The sequence below is a fragment of the Lepidochelys olivacea genome (assembly GCF_965140295.1).
Source record: "Lepidochelys olivacea isolate rLepOli2 genome assembly, chromosome: 2".
Taxonomy (NCBI): Eukaryota; Metazoa; Chordata; order Testudines; family Cheloniidae; genus Lepidochelys; species Lepidochelys olivacea.
This window is the reverse complement of record NC_140412.1, coordinates 247650715-247664083: the sequence shown is the minus strand read 5'-3', so window position 1 is coordinate 247664083 and position 13369 is coordinate 247650715. Positions and strand designations below refer to the sequence as shown.

The following is a 13369-nucleotide window of genomic DNA, read 5'->3' as shown; positions in this document are numbered from 1 at the left end:
CCGTTGAAATAAACAGGACGAGGAAAGCTTCCATGATATTCTTCACAAAATCCCACACATTCACATCATTGAACATTCTTGCAAACAAAAACAACCAAACAAAAAATAAAAAGCTCATGTGAATACATACTTACAGGGATTTTTTGTTGTTGTTTGCAAGACTATTCTTGGAAAGTAAGTTTTACAATTATGTGAATATGCGCTTGTGTTAGCTAACACAAGCCAAGAACACACCCTTGTTTCCTTAGTGAAGACAAGGCCAGAGAGTTTAAGGAGCAAATGAGCACTGAAACAGAACTATCCTCTGATCCTGAAAAGTGTTCCCTCCAGATCAAGTTTGAGGCACCTCTGAGGAACAATGTGTCATGACCCACAGGTCTCAAACTGGGGTCTTCAGGGGGTCATGATGTTCTAATCCTCCACTCAACAGCTTGTTGGCTTTAGTTAGAATTGGGACTCCTTGAAGCCCAGCTCAGATAGGCAGCTCTACCCCTGGTCCCTGATTGGTGGAACACTGGAGCTCCTAAATGGCCTCTTCCCCCATGCAAGCCAGAAGGAGGAACAGGAAGTTCATAGAATCATAGAACCTGTTTGTATAGCTGGGATCTGCCCTGCTTCACACTACTCACCCAGGGCTACTGGTATTTATCCGGTAGCATAAAGATACTGTCACAATTATCTGTGGCTACATCATGAAATATGGGGATGTATTTGTCAGCCTAGCATCTAAGAATGAACTTCCAGGAGTAATGTCACAGTGCCAATTAATTAATTGACCAAAGCCACAATAGCCTTTGAAGAAATAGTGTTCCTGAACAGTCATACAGTCGAGCCAGAATGCTGTTCCAGTACTATTGCAGCAGCCCTTCTCAGTCCCTCGCTCCCCACCCGGCTGTGCTCCCTGATGCTGCTCCTCTCAGTGTTTCTGCTGCCTAGCAGCAGCTTGGACACTCCCGGGCTGGGAGACTGCTGTGCATGGAAGCCCTAGGCAGCAGAGTCCCTGGGCCTGGTGCTTCTTCAAGCCTATCACCAGGAAGTTTGGTGGCAGCCCCATCTCCTAGCTGCTCCTCCTGCCTCCAGCTGCGAAGATGGAAATGGAGGAGTCACCATGCTGACTGGGCTGCTCTTGGCCCTGAAGCCACTGTTGACATCCAGGGATCTCCCTGTTTCAGGACTGGGTCATGGATGGCCTGTGGGCACAGAATGAGCAACCTAGTTTTGGAGTCAAACATCAGAGATCAATGCAGGACCAGGGCAGGTCAAAACTGCAAAGTTAGAGTACATTATCAAATTGAGAATGTGAGGTGAGGCTCAGGTTTGGGCTGGTGTCTTTCACTGGAGTCAGCAAAAGTCTTAAGCCAGAGAGAGTAGACCAGGATCAGGAGTCAAGTCTAGGTTGAGGGCATGGAGTCTGGGATCAAGACAAGTCACGGCAAGCAGGGTTTAAGGCAGAAGCACTCCAGAGATCTGCATTGCTCAGACAACTCTCAGAAATGGCTTCCTGGTTTATATGGAGAGTGCCAGCCAATCAGGGAATCACGGAGGGCTGTCGCTCATGCTCCTTAGGGTGGGACTTCCTGCAGGGCTTAGCTTCTCAGTTCTTCCTGGTGGCAACCTTGCCTAGGCCCCTGCTGGCAATAAGGAAACACACAAACCCATGGGTTCTTGGCCGATGGGTCCTTACATCCCTCCCTTCAGGGCCATTTTCTCTGGAGTAGAATTGGGCTAGGCTTGTCAGGATAAGCGTAATGAAATTCTCTTACCAGGTTGGGGGAGGTGACATAGGAGGTAGATTATACAAAAATCCTAGTACTACATTGGTCTCCACTATGGTTGGGCAGGCTAATCACTAGCCCTGCCTTTTCTTGGTCTGTGGGGTGTAGAAAAAGCAGCCAAAATTGGTTTAGAAAACCCTGATATTTCCAGTGGCCCCCATCAAATTGCTCCGGTAGAAGCACCATAGGGCCTTGCTCAAGAGGGGGGTGCTCCACCTGACCCTGCAGTTCAGATGCCTCTCTTTGTGAATGTGTGGGTTGCTCTCAGAAATGGTCTGTACTTTTGACATGAGTTACATATCATGAGTCTGTGAAGGAGCCAGCTGCCCACACAGGACCAGCGCTTTGGCCACAGCTTGTCCTAACTGGGCATGCAGTGCAAGGTTCTCCATCTGCAAGCAGGCAGCTCATTTCTGGGGATTTGTCCCCAGTGGCCCCGGGAAAATCAGGTGGGATATGGACCTGCCTCTTCCATCATCTGGGATTGGCAGAAGGGGGGAGTCTGGAGGTGGTCCAAGCAATTTGTCATGACTAGACTGTAGGTGGCCTGTGGGCACAGAGTGAGCTGTGTTGGGGCCAGAGATCAGGAATCTGTCCGTGGCCAGGTCAGTTCAAAACTACAAGGTCAGAGTCTGTTACCAAATTGAGAGTGTGAAGTGAGAACCAGGGTTGGGCTAGGCCAAGGTCTTTAACCAGGGTCAGCAATGGTCTTAAACTGGAGACAGGTTTGGGAGCTGAGCCTAAGTCAAAAGCTGGAAATCAGATCAAAGTGAGTCACAGTAAGAAGCAGTGAGTGGGATCTAAGGCAGAAGTACATGGGAGGTCTGTGTTGTTTGGACTACTCTCAGAAACAGCTTCCTGGTTTATATGGGGAGTGCCAGGTACTCAAAGAATCACAGAGCGCTGTTGCTCAGACCACTTAGGCCCGGTCTTCCTGCAGGGCTTAGTTTCTTAGTTCTCCTTTGTGGGCCCCCTGCATGGGCTCCTGGTGGTGAAGATGAAGCAGCACTTACCTCAAACTCCAGTTCCAGGTCCATGGTTCTTACCTCTCCTGGCCAGGGCAGGGACCCTAGACATGTGACGTCTACAGTATGCATCTGAGTGGTGGCAGAGCCAACCCAAGCTGTTGGATTGGTGAGTGAGCACCCCACTGAGCCACATCCCCTCAGGGACAGGTAAAGAGAGGGTAGGTGAGGTGTCTCTGAAATTTAAGCCAGGAGCTGAAGGCATCACTTTCTGGGAGCAAATGAGCAAATGGGAGAAACATTCCTGGGACTCCAGGTCCTGCTGGGTTAACTCTCTGGGGAAATGTGACCTGGACAATAGTTGTACTCCCCTGGCCCTTACACCCTCCATCACCCTCTGCACTGGACACTGCTAGCCTGAGCCCTAGGCAGCCCCCACGCTTTGCCCTTAAACCCCTTCTGTCCCCCCCCCCCCACAGCCTCATTCCTCTGCTGTCTGCCCCTTTCAGTCAGTGGCTTTCCAGTACCTTCAGATTGAGGACACCGCCACTGTTCCTGAACTAACATGGTTTGACACATTTGTAATGCTTACAACCTTGTAAGCAACATATGCTATAGAGTGTGTTATTTATTATTAAAGATCTATATTGTGGTAGTGGAATCACACTGTCCTCAGCACTGTATGAACATACAGTAAATGGCAATTTTAACTCAAAGAGCATATGCCCGAAAATATTCTGTTATGATATAGTATCTGTAATAAAATCACCATCATTATTAGATAGATTATAATAAATAAGAAAGTTTTTATATGCTTATATGAAGCAGCACCCCTTTTTAAGTGCAGAGGGAGGTCATTTTGCAACTTTTCCATTGAGGACTAAGCTGACAGCAGCTTTTCTGTAACATTTTAATATGAATCATACTATCTATAACCCTTTGTGTAAATGTGTCCTTTCAATGTACACCATTGTCACCAGCACGATGCCATAGGCTGGTTCCTCTAATAAAAGTGTGACTCACAGAAGAGCTAGGTTTTCAAAACAGACCAAGGGATTTAGCCACATATCTTCTATTCGTTTTAGTGGAATAAATATGTCTGAAATCCCCTGCACTGTTTTAAAACATCTCAACCATAATCTGACTCCAGTCACCCCACAAGAATAAACAAGGTTACCAAAAGTTATTCCTCTGTCACATGAAAGGGCTGCTATCTGCTGACCTTAGTGGATATGTTTACAGTTCTGATTCAAATGAGGACTATGACAGAGGTATGTGTATTTTGCATAACTCATATTTTTACAGCTGTAGGTACAGATTTCAAACACTAGTGTAAGGGGACTGTTGCCCCTTTACTAACATTCAGTGGGGGTGTTTTAGTTGCTAGCTCCCAGTACTAAAAAGGGGGAAGGGTCTATGGGGAATCAGGACCCTGAGACTGACAGCCCCCAGGAACAATGGGGAGAGGCCAATGCTCCAGGTCAGCCTGAATGACAGGGTGGGCAGGCTAATCAGGGAGTCAGGAGGCCAGGGAGGTCCCGTCCTCCGTGTGAGCTGGATTTGCCTGAGTCAGACAGAGTGGGGCCAAGCTAACGAGAAAACAGGGGCCCAAGCTAAGCTAGGGAGCTGGGCCAGATCCAGAGGAACCAGAAAAGCAGCCCCGAGAGAGCAGACCCTGTCCTGGGAGCAGAGCTGTAGCCCCAAAGCCAGAGGCACAGCCCAGAGAGAGCAGACTTGCCCTGGGAGCAGAGCTGCAGCAACCAGAGCCAGAGGGGCCAGAAAAGCAGCCCAGGAAGCAGGTCAGTGCTGGGAGCAGAGTCACAGCAGCAGCCTGCAGAGCAGACCTGTCCTGGGAGCAGAACTGTAGCAACCAGAGGCAGAGAAGAACAAAGAAGCAGGCCAGGGAGCCGGAGGCAGAGCAGCAGCAGCAGTGCAGAGACAGAGTGGTGGAGCTGGGGCTGGAGCAGTCCGGAGCTGGGTGCGGTGAGCAGCTGGGGAGACCCAGGGTGACCCTGGGCAGTGGGCCCAGCACAGGGAGACGCCTCAGCCGAGAGGCTCTGCAGGCCAGGCTTGGATCGTACCCCTGACAGGGCGGGGGCAACACTGGGAAGACGGGTTCTACCACTTAGAGCCTGAGAGCGTGTGGCCACCAGCAGAGCAAGTGTCCAATGCACAGCATCCCTGCAGCACAGCCAGGGCCTGAGAAGGCGGCCTGGGCCTTACAGGGAACAGATTGTGAACTGCCCTGACGTTCCAGAGACACTGTTTGTGATGTTCCCTGCCACAGAGCGGGGTGATGTGTTTCCTTTAACCGTTCCCATTTCCCCTTATTCTTTTTAAAATTAACTGTTGATTAAATAACTTGCATTTGCTTTAACTTGTATATAATGGTCAGTGGGTCAGAGAAGTGCCCAGTGCAGACAGAGTACCCCAGAGTGGGGACACCCTAGCTCCTGTCCTAGGTGACCACAGCAGGGTTGGGAGTTGAGCTCCCCAGGAATCCTGGGCCCAGCCTTGTTGGGGTTACAAGGACTCTGCCAGACAGGAAAGTGGAAGGGGGGAGTCGTCAGGGGCAGGGAGGCCACTGGGTAAAGGAAGTGGGAGCGAGGACTCAGATCCTTTCACTAGGCCACTTCACCAGGGTAGTGCAGAAGCCAGGAAAGTTCCCCACAATAGCGGGACTATTCCCCCGCTTATACTAGCACCCAAATCGTGCATCTGGTTTCTGAGATGGCCCTTATGAACCCAAATATCAGTAACAGGTCCCCCATGCATGACACAGGCCCTTCACAATTGTTTTCAATAAGTAAAATGTTAGAGGAAAAGCATTTTATCTTAGCTTTCGATCTTACAATAAACTGAGAACACTCCTTAGGTTAAAATCTCACTGCTGCCAAATTAGCTAGCAGTAACAGTACTGTGAACAAACAACCTAAATATTATTGGTTTCATTGTCTTGTACACTACATTAGCCAGTGCTGGGTCTGCTGTGAAGGCAATATGTTCACCCCCTAGAGTATAGGATGCAGAAGTGCTTTGTGTCACCCTTGAATGGCTAAGTAGTAAAAGCCACTGACAGTGTATCAGTCAGTCCTCCTCATCCAGAAGGATGATAGGTGTAGAGTTGTGCCTTGAAGGGCAGGAGGCATAAATGGTACATGAGTAGGGGGAATTCACAGATTTTTAACGCAAGGAGATACCAGTATGATCCTCTCATCCGACCTCCTGTATAACAAAGGCCACAGAATTTTACCCAATAATTCCTTCATCCACCTCAATAACTTATGGATGACTTAGAACATATTTCAGAAAGACAACCCATTTTGATTGTAAAAACTCAAAATGATGGCGCCTCCACCATCAGGAGGATTTAGTCAGTGGCAGTCCACTGACTAAAATGGATTTAGTACATCTTCTTTTCTCGGTTGCTCTCAAGGTCAAGTAACAATCTTACTGCTTTCTCATTGAACTATTTATTTACACTTGTTTTCCTTTTATTGTGCTTACACACAGACTAGTTATTTTAGGGTGCTCATGAGGGCTGCTGGAATTTATTGTTCTGTTTTTTAGCAAAGAAGAGAAGGAAAGAAAAAGCAGTGATACAATAAAAGTACCTCACATAAATAATTACATGGATCTTGCAATCAGCAGCAAAAAAAGGTAGGTCAAACATTGAATCTATCCACCTTGCCGGCGCCCCTTTAAGAATAAAGCAACTTCACCTCAAATTTGGGGTGTCTGACAAGATAGAACACTCACAGGTCTCAGCATTTTAACATGCATTTATGGAAGCAGCTATATACAGTGGTTTGGTGTGGGTTTTTTTTCCAGTCATGTTGTCATTTAACTGAATGTTTGTCATTTATATGCAATACATTCATTGTGTTATTATCCGATGCCTCTTTCTGTTCCTGCACCTGCATGCCTTGGGAAATGTGATGATTCATCTCAATTGCATGATTCTTGGCAAAATTACTGAGACAAGCAAACATATTTTAGAAATCCAATGTTTTAAGCAAAAACAAAATTAGTGTTTATTTTCAATGTAAACAAAGGGCAAGATTTGTTGTTGTTCCATGAACATCTATAGACCAAGATTTTCAAAACTGACTGTTGATTTTGGTTGCTGGAATTTTGGGGTTCCAAACTTGATACACGTTAGATTTTTAAGATGGCAGTTCACAGCTTTCTGAAAATCAGGCTACCTCCTGGTGCAGCAAATTGAATAATCCAAAGTAGAGGCACTCGAATGTTACTTGGGAAAATTTTGGCTATATATTTTTAAAAACTTAAATCTGGATCCAAACACCCCAAATTCTAGTGAAGTGATCAAAATTTTGGCCCCATTCATGACACTGAATGGTCCTAGCCATATAATGGCCAATCCAAGCACTCCAGATATGACAATCCTCAAAGTATGAATCTTGATCTGGATTCAAAATTTGTAGCTTGGGCCCATCTTTAATTTAAACATGTGAGATTTGTTTAACTGATTGTACATTTTAAAATATATGCAACTCCAACAGGTTTCAGTTAAGAAGACTCCAGTCCATATTTGAAATGCATATGTATTTGGCATTGGTACTGTTAAATTAATAGTGATCTATATGTGTTTGTAGGCACAGTGACCTTTATTAGCTTCTCATTATGTTCCAGAATAGTTCTTGTTATCTGCCTTAATGAATTATGTTTTGCATCATTATGGCTCGGTTAACCTATTGAAACTAGTCTTTTTATTTTTTATTATATGCTTCTAAATGTTAAAACTAACAAGCAGTTAGTTAAGCATTACACTGGAGATTATCATTATGTCTTACATCTTTGGAACACACACTTTAAAAAGTCTTTAGATTAAAGATGAATCAAAGTGCTTCAGCTCCAGGTTTAGGACTGGAAGAGCACGTCCCTGCAGACATAGCTGAAGTGTAAAATCCAACACAAATTGCTTTTAAAATTTAATAATTCACAAAATCTACAGGTTAAGCGCAGTCTGGCTGGGGTAGATAAGTAAAATAAATACTGCAAAGTCAATTTTTAATAATCTCTGGCATGAAATTTACGCACAAGAGAAAACATTTCACAATCAAGTCAGAAGCTTTTTGTCAATGATCAAATGAGAATTAAAAAACCCCTTACCTACCACTGAAAAATACTTTTAATTTATCCCTTAGTCCATATAGCATCATTCTAGATTTTCTTTTTTAAGTAGTTTTTATTTCTAATGGAGCTGTTGTTATAAATAATTTTACATCTACAGTTATCTACAACAATGGGCGAATGACATAGATACTGAGGCATGTTATTTGATGAGGGATGTTCATACCAAATGGAAAATATAAATTAGTTCCTATGTTATTCTGGTAACACAAGTGGTCTGGTGTATTGATCTAATTACTGAGACAGTACACTTACAACTGAGGGGATTTCAATATAAGAGGTTTATAAAATTCTATTTAGGCTGATCTTCAGTCTCTTAATGCCAAGTAGAAACTGGCCTTCAAGCAACATTTTTACATGATGAAGAATAAAATCCCAGATGGATTATGACAAGTCCTTGTTCTAAAAAAGGAATCAAAATGAAAAGCAGGGAAAATTAAATGGCAAGGATAATATTACACTCACACACACGCCCAAACTCACACTCATGTATAAAGAGAGAGAATGCAAAGATGTCTACATATTTTATGCACTTGGAATCAGCACTGTCTGTGCTAAGAGGTGCACCATCTTCAAGGGATAAAGAAAAGGGAGTGATTATATTATAGGAGAATCATATTTTGACTTTACTATATTGTGGTTATTTCATAAACTGGAGGTGGATTCACAATTGTTTAACCAATGTCCTTCAAAAAGGGATAAGAAAAAAGAAAGCTTCGTTTAGACAAATGGGATATTGCCTCTCAGAAGATCAGTGGAAATGGAAGGGAGATGGAGAAGAGCAATGAGAACAAAAAGAAGGCTAAGAACCATGATGGGAAAGAGGTCCCTCTTAGGGCTGAGGGACTGCAAGTGGCGATGGGTGGAATGAAGTGAGACCAGCAGCCAATGGCAATACAACCAATGATAAATGATATTTAGGGCTAAATTCTTCAGTGCTCTGTGGTTGGTGCAAAGAAGTTGCAACTCATCCAAAAGTCTTCCCCTTTCTCCCCCAAAGAGTCCCCAGTGCTGAGGCACATTGCGGTAGGCAGGGCAAGGCAGGGCATTCCTGTGTCCCAGCTATTTCCCAGCTGTCACAATGCCCAAAAGAGATAGTGCAATCCAAGGAATCAGGCAGGCACATTGCTTCCTCTCATGCTCCCTGTGCTAGGCTCAGCTCCGGCACAGAGATGAACCAGGACCTAAGAGTCCAAGTGTCAGAGCTGAGTGAATGATGATGTCCAGATGCTGGGAAGGCTCTTCCAACAATTACAATGTGTCTTCTTAATTTTAAATATTTTAAAAATAAGAAACTATTTTGGGAGTGGGGTGAGGATATGTAATATTTTCATATCAGCATAAATAGTGGGTGAAATTCACCCTGTGCAGAACACAAGACTTAGGCACCTCCATCATACTTATGTGCTGTTTTATTGTGGATATTTGGAGCCAATCCTGCCCTATATTACACTTCTCCAATCCCAATGAATGTGACCCTTTATGGCATGATGCCCAACAGAAAGTGCATTTTTACAAGGGGATATTGGTTTCATTTACAGTAGAGCTAGCAGTGTATATGCTATTGTGCCCAGTGTCCTTTAAACACCAAGACCCCTCACTCCCATCACGTCTATTATAATGCTGTTAATACAGCTTCAGTTGTAGCCTTTCTGAATTAAGTGTAGGTTAACAGTCTGAGGAGAGATAAGCCTGGGAGACTAAATGATGTAAATCCAAATAGCGGTTCTTTAAGTTAGAGCTTTTTAAGCATGTTGTTCAGATACAAAGCACAATTTTGTAGTCTTTAACTGATTTACATAAACCTTTGTTTGGTATTGGCATAATTTTTCAACTAATTGCAGCCAATGGACAGTTCCCTAACTACTGAATAGAACTTCTGGGCATGTAAGGTAGTCTTGCAAATAGAAAAGTTTTAAACATTGATGATGAGGCCAAGGCCTGGATTTGTCCATTTATTTCACATGTAAAACACAAGATGAACTGTTTACGGTGCCTTATATTCCACAACTAGTGCATCGGTGATTACTAAAAAAAGCACAGATGGGACATAGACAGTTTTTCACTGCTTGTTCCATATGATAGAATTCAACACATCTGGTGTGCTATGAAAAGCATCTTTGCACTAATTTGTTTGTCAGTATCTATTGAGAGGACTATCTGTCATCCTGTCACATTTTGGTTGGCCTGAGATGTTTGAAGACAGGGCTAGTCACAAATTGCGACTGCTGGCCACTTGGGAGTAACTGGTGGAAACCACCAGCTGTTCTCAAGTATCATCAACAGTGGATTGATTGATTTTATTTTTTTTTTTATAAATTGAAATTTCAGTGTAATCTCCCTCACACATTTTGTGTTTGCAAGAAAAAAACAAATCACCTGAGTAGGAGGCACTCTGTTTATCTTCACTCTGCATGCATGTGTACCCAACTGTCGTTACATTCAGGTGAGTATTCTTTGAAATGGTAGACCACAGAGCTAGGAGTCAAAGGATAGGAAATGAACTTGTTGCTCTGCTTCTTTGAATTTTAAAATAGACATATGTATATTTGGTCTGTTATAACAGGAGCCATAACATAACTGGATGAGTTTGTCAGAGAGAAGTAATAAGCTTAAAGGAAGCACAAAGTTTAATAGTGTTTGATCAATACATTTAAAATGTTAAACTGCTAGATGTGTTTTTCTGTAGTTCCTTGTGCTAGTTTTCTGCTTAAAAGACAAATTTGTGCCTTATGCTTTATTATGTTAATTTTACCTTGACTCCCTTTTCAATGAATCAAAATGTTTGATGTCATGTTTTCCCACTCTGATTTTATTTATTTTTTATCATACAAGATTGACTGTGTTAGTTCTCAGTTTTGCAACTTGTTTCTCTGCATTCTATCCTATCTCCCTTTTTTCTGACTACTTTTAATGTTATTTTGCATTCTGAATCAGATCTTGATTGGAGTAATCGTTTTTTCTTTATCTCTTAAAAAAATGGGACAGACTTCTCAAACATATTCTGTTTGGGGTATTTTAAAGACTTTAATCTACTACAGTTGAATACCTCTAATGTGATTTATTGAACTAGTTACTGTGTTCAAAAGGCAATAAAGCAGACAGTTCAGAAAAGCTTTTTAAAGAGTTGAGCTGGGTCATCATGACTTGATCTTCTGAAATAACCCAATACAGTGGGGAAGCTGAGTTTAAGCTATTCTAAATAAGCAGGTGCAAACTAAACAGTTCCTAGTTTGCAGTAATTTAATCCTGTTAAAGAAGATTACATTAATGTGAACTAGGAACCTTTTCGTTCATGTCTGCAGCATGCACACGGGGAAGTTACAGCACGTCACTTTGGTGCGCACTGCTATTCACATCCCCATATTCTGAACTGTGGGACAGTTTAGACAAGCCCTGTATATTCACTCTAGCTTATCACCTTAATAACTGAAAAAAGACTTTGAAAAAGGCAACCAGGTTTTTGGGTCTCTGGAAATAAAACTGATTGAAATTCTGGGCCAGATTCTCAGCTAGTGTAAATCAATGTATGTTGATTTACACCAAGTAGGGATTTGGCCCTCTGAGTTCCTCTGGGAATTTCCCCATCCTCAATCCTCTGTGCTATCCAATAGATGACAGCAAACGATAGTATTTGAAATAACAGTTATTTAAGGTTGAGATTTTCAAAGCTACCTCATCAATGTGGAATCACCCAGTTACCGTAGTGGCTTTGAAAACCTCAGTTTAAAGAATCCAGAGGCAAGTTAGAAAAGTAACAACTGATTTTTATTAAGAATTAAATTAAGCTCAACTTAATTGAAACTACACAAGGAAGCGGGTGAGGAAAAGAGCAAAATCTAGTTTGAACCGATTCCCAAGACCCACTGTCACACAGTTTTGTCAGCAAGATATTGAGCAACAGCCAACAGAGCTCTAGGCAGTGGCATGACATCAGATGACACTACTTGCAAGAATCAGTGCTGTTTTCTGTGAATAAGGGTTGCAGAATCAAGCCAATAATTTGCAAATAAAAGGTAGCTATGGAAAAACATTTTCTTCAGTACTGCCAATACATTAATTAGAACATACTTGCATGTTACCAATGTGCCGTCCATTCCTATACCCATTTCTTGTCTACCATCTACATTGACGTTGCATATTGTAGACAAGTCTTTTCTTATGTTTACAAAAAAAAAATTAAGCTGCATAATAAGCCGACTGCAGGTATGCTGAAAGACGCCTTAAGAATGAGGATACCCTTCTATGACTGCAAAGCATATTTTGTGCTGAATGGTTTGGGGATTAGACAGGCCATAATGTGGCTCATTTCACAGAAGGTCTAATCTGATAATGAGCTGTTCTCACACAATTTAGACTTTTCAGACTGCTGCTAAACACATAGCCTTGGTGCGTGCTAAATGATATCATGTTCCAGAAAATAGTTTCAGTGGATGCTCAGAGCTGCTGCAGGGAACAGATGCGTTGTACAGGACACTGGTTTACTACAAAAATGTTACTATTCCAACTTTTATAAAAAGACATCTTTCCCCCACCCTCCAAAAGATTAACACTGAATCTTTGACTTATTGACCTTGGTTTGAAAATTATTATAAGTGTGTAAAAGGAGTCCATCTCCATAGTTTTGGGGCACAATCCAGGTCAGGATTGGCAGATTGTCATTACTGTCTGATAGTTTAAAAGTGTCCCACATGCAGCGAGCTGGTACTTCATCAACTTCCAGGGGACAAATATTCATACAACAGAAATCAAGGCATCAAATGTTACCCTTAGTGACAATCTGGGCAGAATGACAATCTGGACAGAATCTGGGGATTCTGTTGGCAAAGAGACTGGACCGTCCTCTCTAAATCCTCACCCTGCCTGTCATCTTGAATAATAGATAACTATTGCGAAAACAAAACTTGTCTGGAACCTCATGAGAATAGACTTTGCCATGAGATTTCCTGTCAGACAGGGAATCAGAATCAATTGGGCAGAATTTTATCAGTTTTGCTTCCAAACCTAGAAAGTTTGATCAAGGTATCTGAGAAGCCAATCAAGTGTAGCATAATTTGATTTAAACTTTATATGCCATCACAACCCTGGACACTTTTTTTTTAATGTCATACAGAAATTCCATCAGGGTCAACCAAATAAAACTTCATCTGAAAATTCCTTACTTGTCTACTGGTGTTTGCATTAGTGCAAAATTGATGTGGCAGATTTTTTTTTTGCAAACCTTTTATTTCTTCAGGGATTACTTCTGGTGGGAATCAGTATGTTAAGGTTTTTTATAAATCTCTGCTTGCTGCAAAATATAGGACCACAGCAGGTATGGAAATGATCTAGTTTGCTTCTGTAGTTGCCAGTAGATCTCCATGAAAAAAGAAAGAAAGATAAAAGTACTGCAGGCTGAAGTTGGTGCATGATGGGAGAACTGAGTTATGTGTGGGGTGCTTTTGTTGTTGTTGTTGGTTTTTTTGTTTTTTG

At 42.5% G+C, this 13369-nt stretch overlaps 1 protein-coding gene and 1 long non-coding RNA gene across 3 annotated transcripts in view; one reads left to right on the top strand and one right to left on the bottom strand.

Annotated features, from left to right (window-relative positions):
• Nucleotides 1–13369, bottom strand: part of ADARB2 (adenosine deaminase RNA specific B2 (inactive)) — a 434991-nt gene that overhangs the window by 184250 nt on the left and 237372 nt on the right. The window lies entirely within an intron of this gene.
• LOC311516380 overlaps nucleotides 4301–13369 on the top strand; it is a 28174-nt gene continuing 19105 nt past the window's right edge. Inside the window, exons 1-2 of the long non-coding RNA XR_014710397.1 lie at nucleotides 4301–4539; nucleotides 6311–6400. This is a non-coding gene — a long non-coding RNA (uncharacterized lncRNA). The remainder of the gene's footprint in view (nucleotides 4540–6310; nucleotides 6401–13369) is intronic.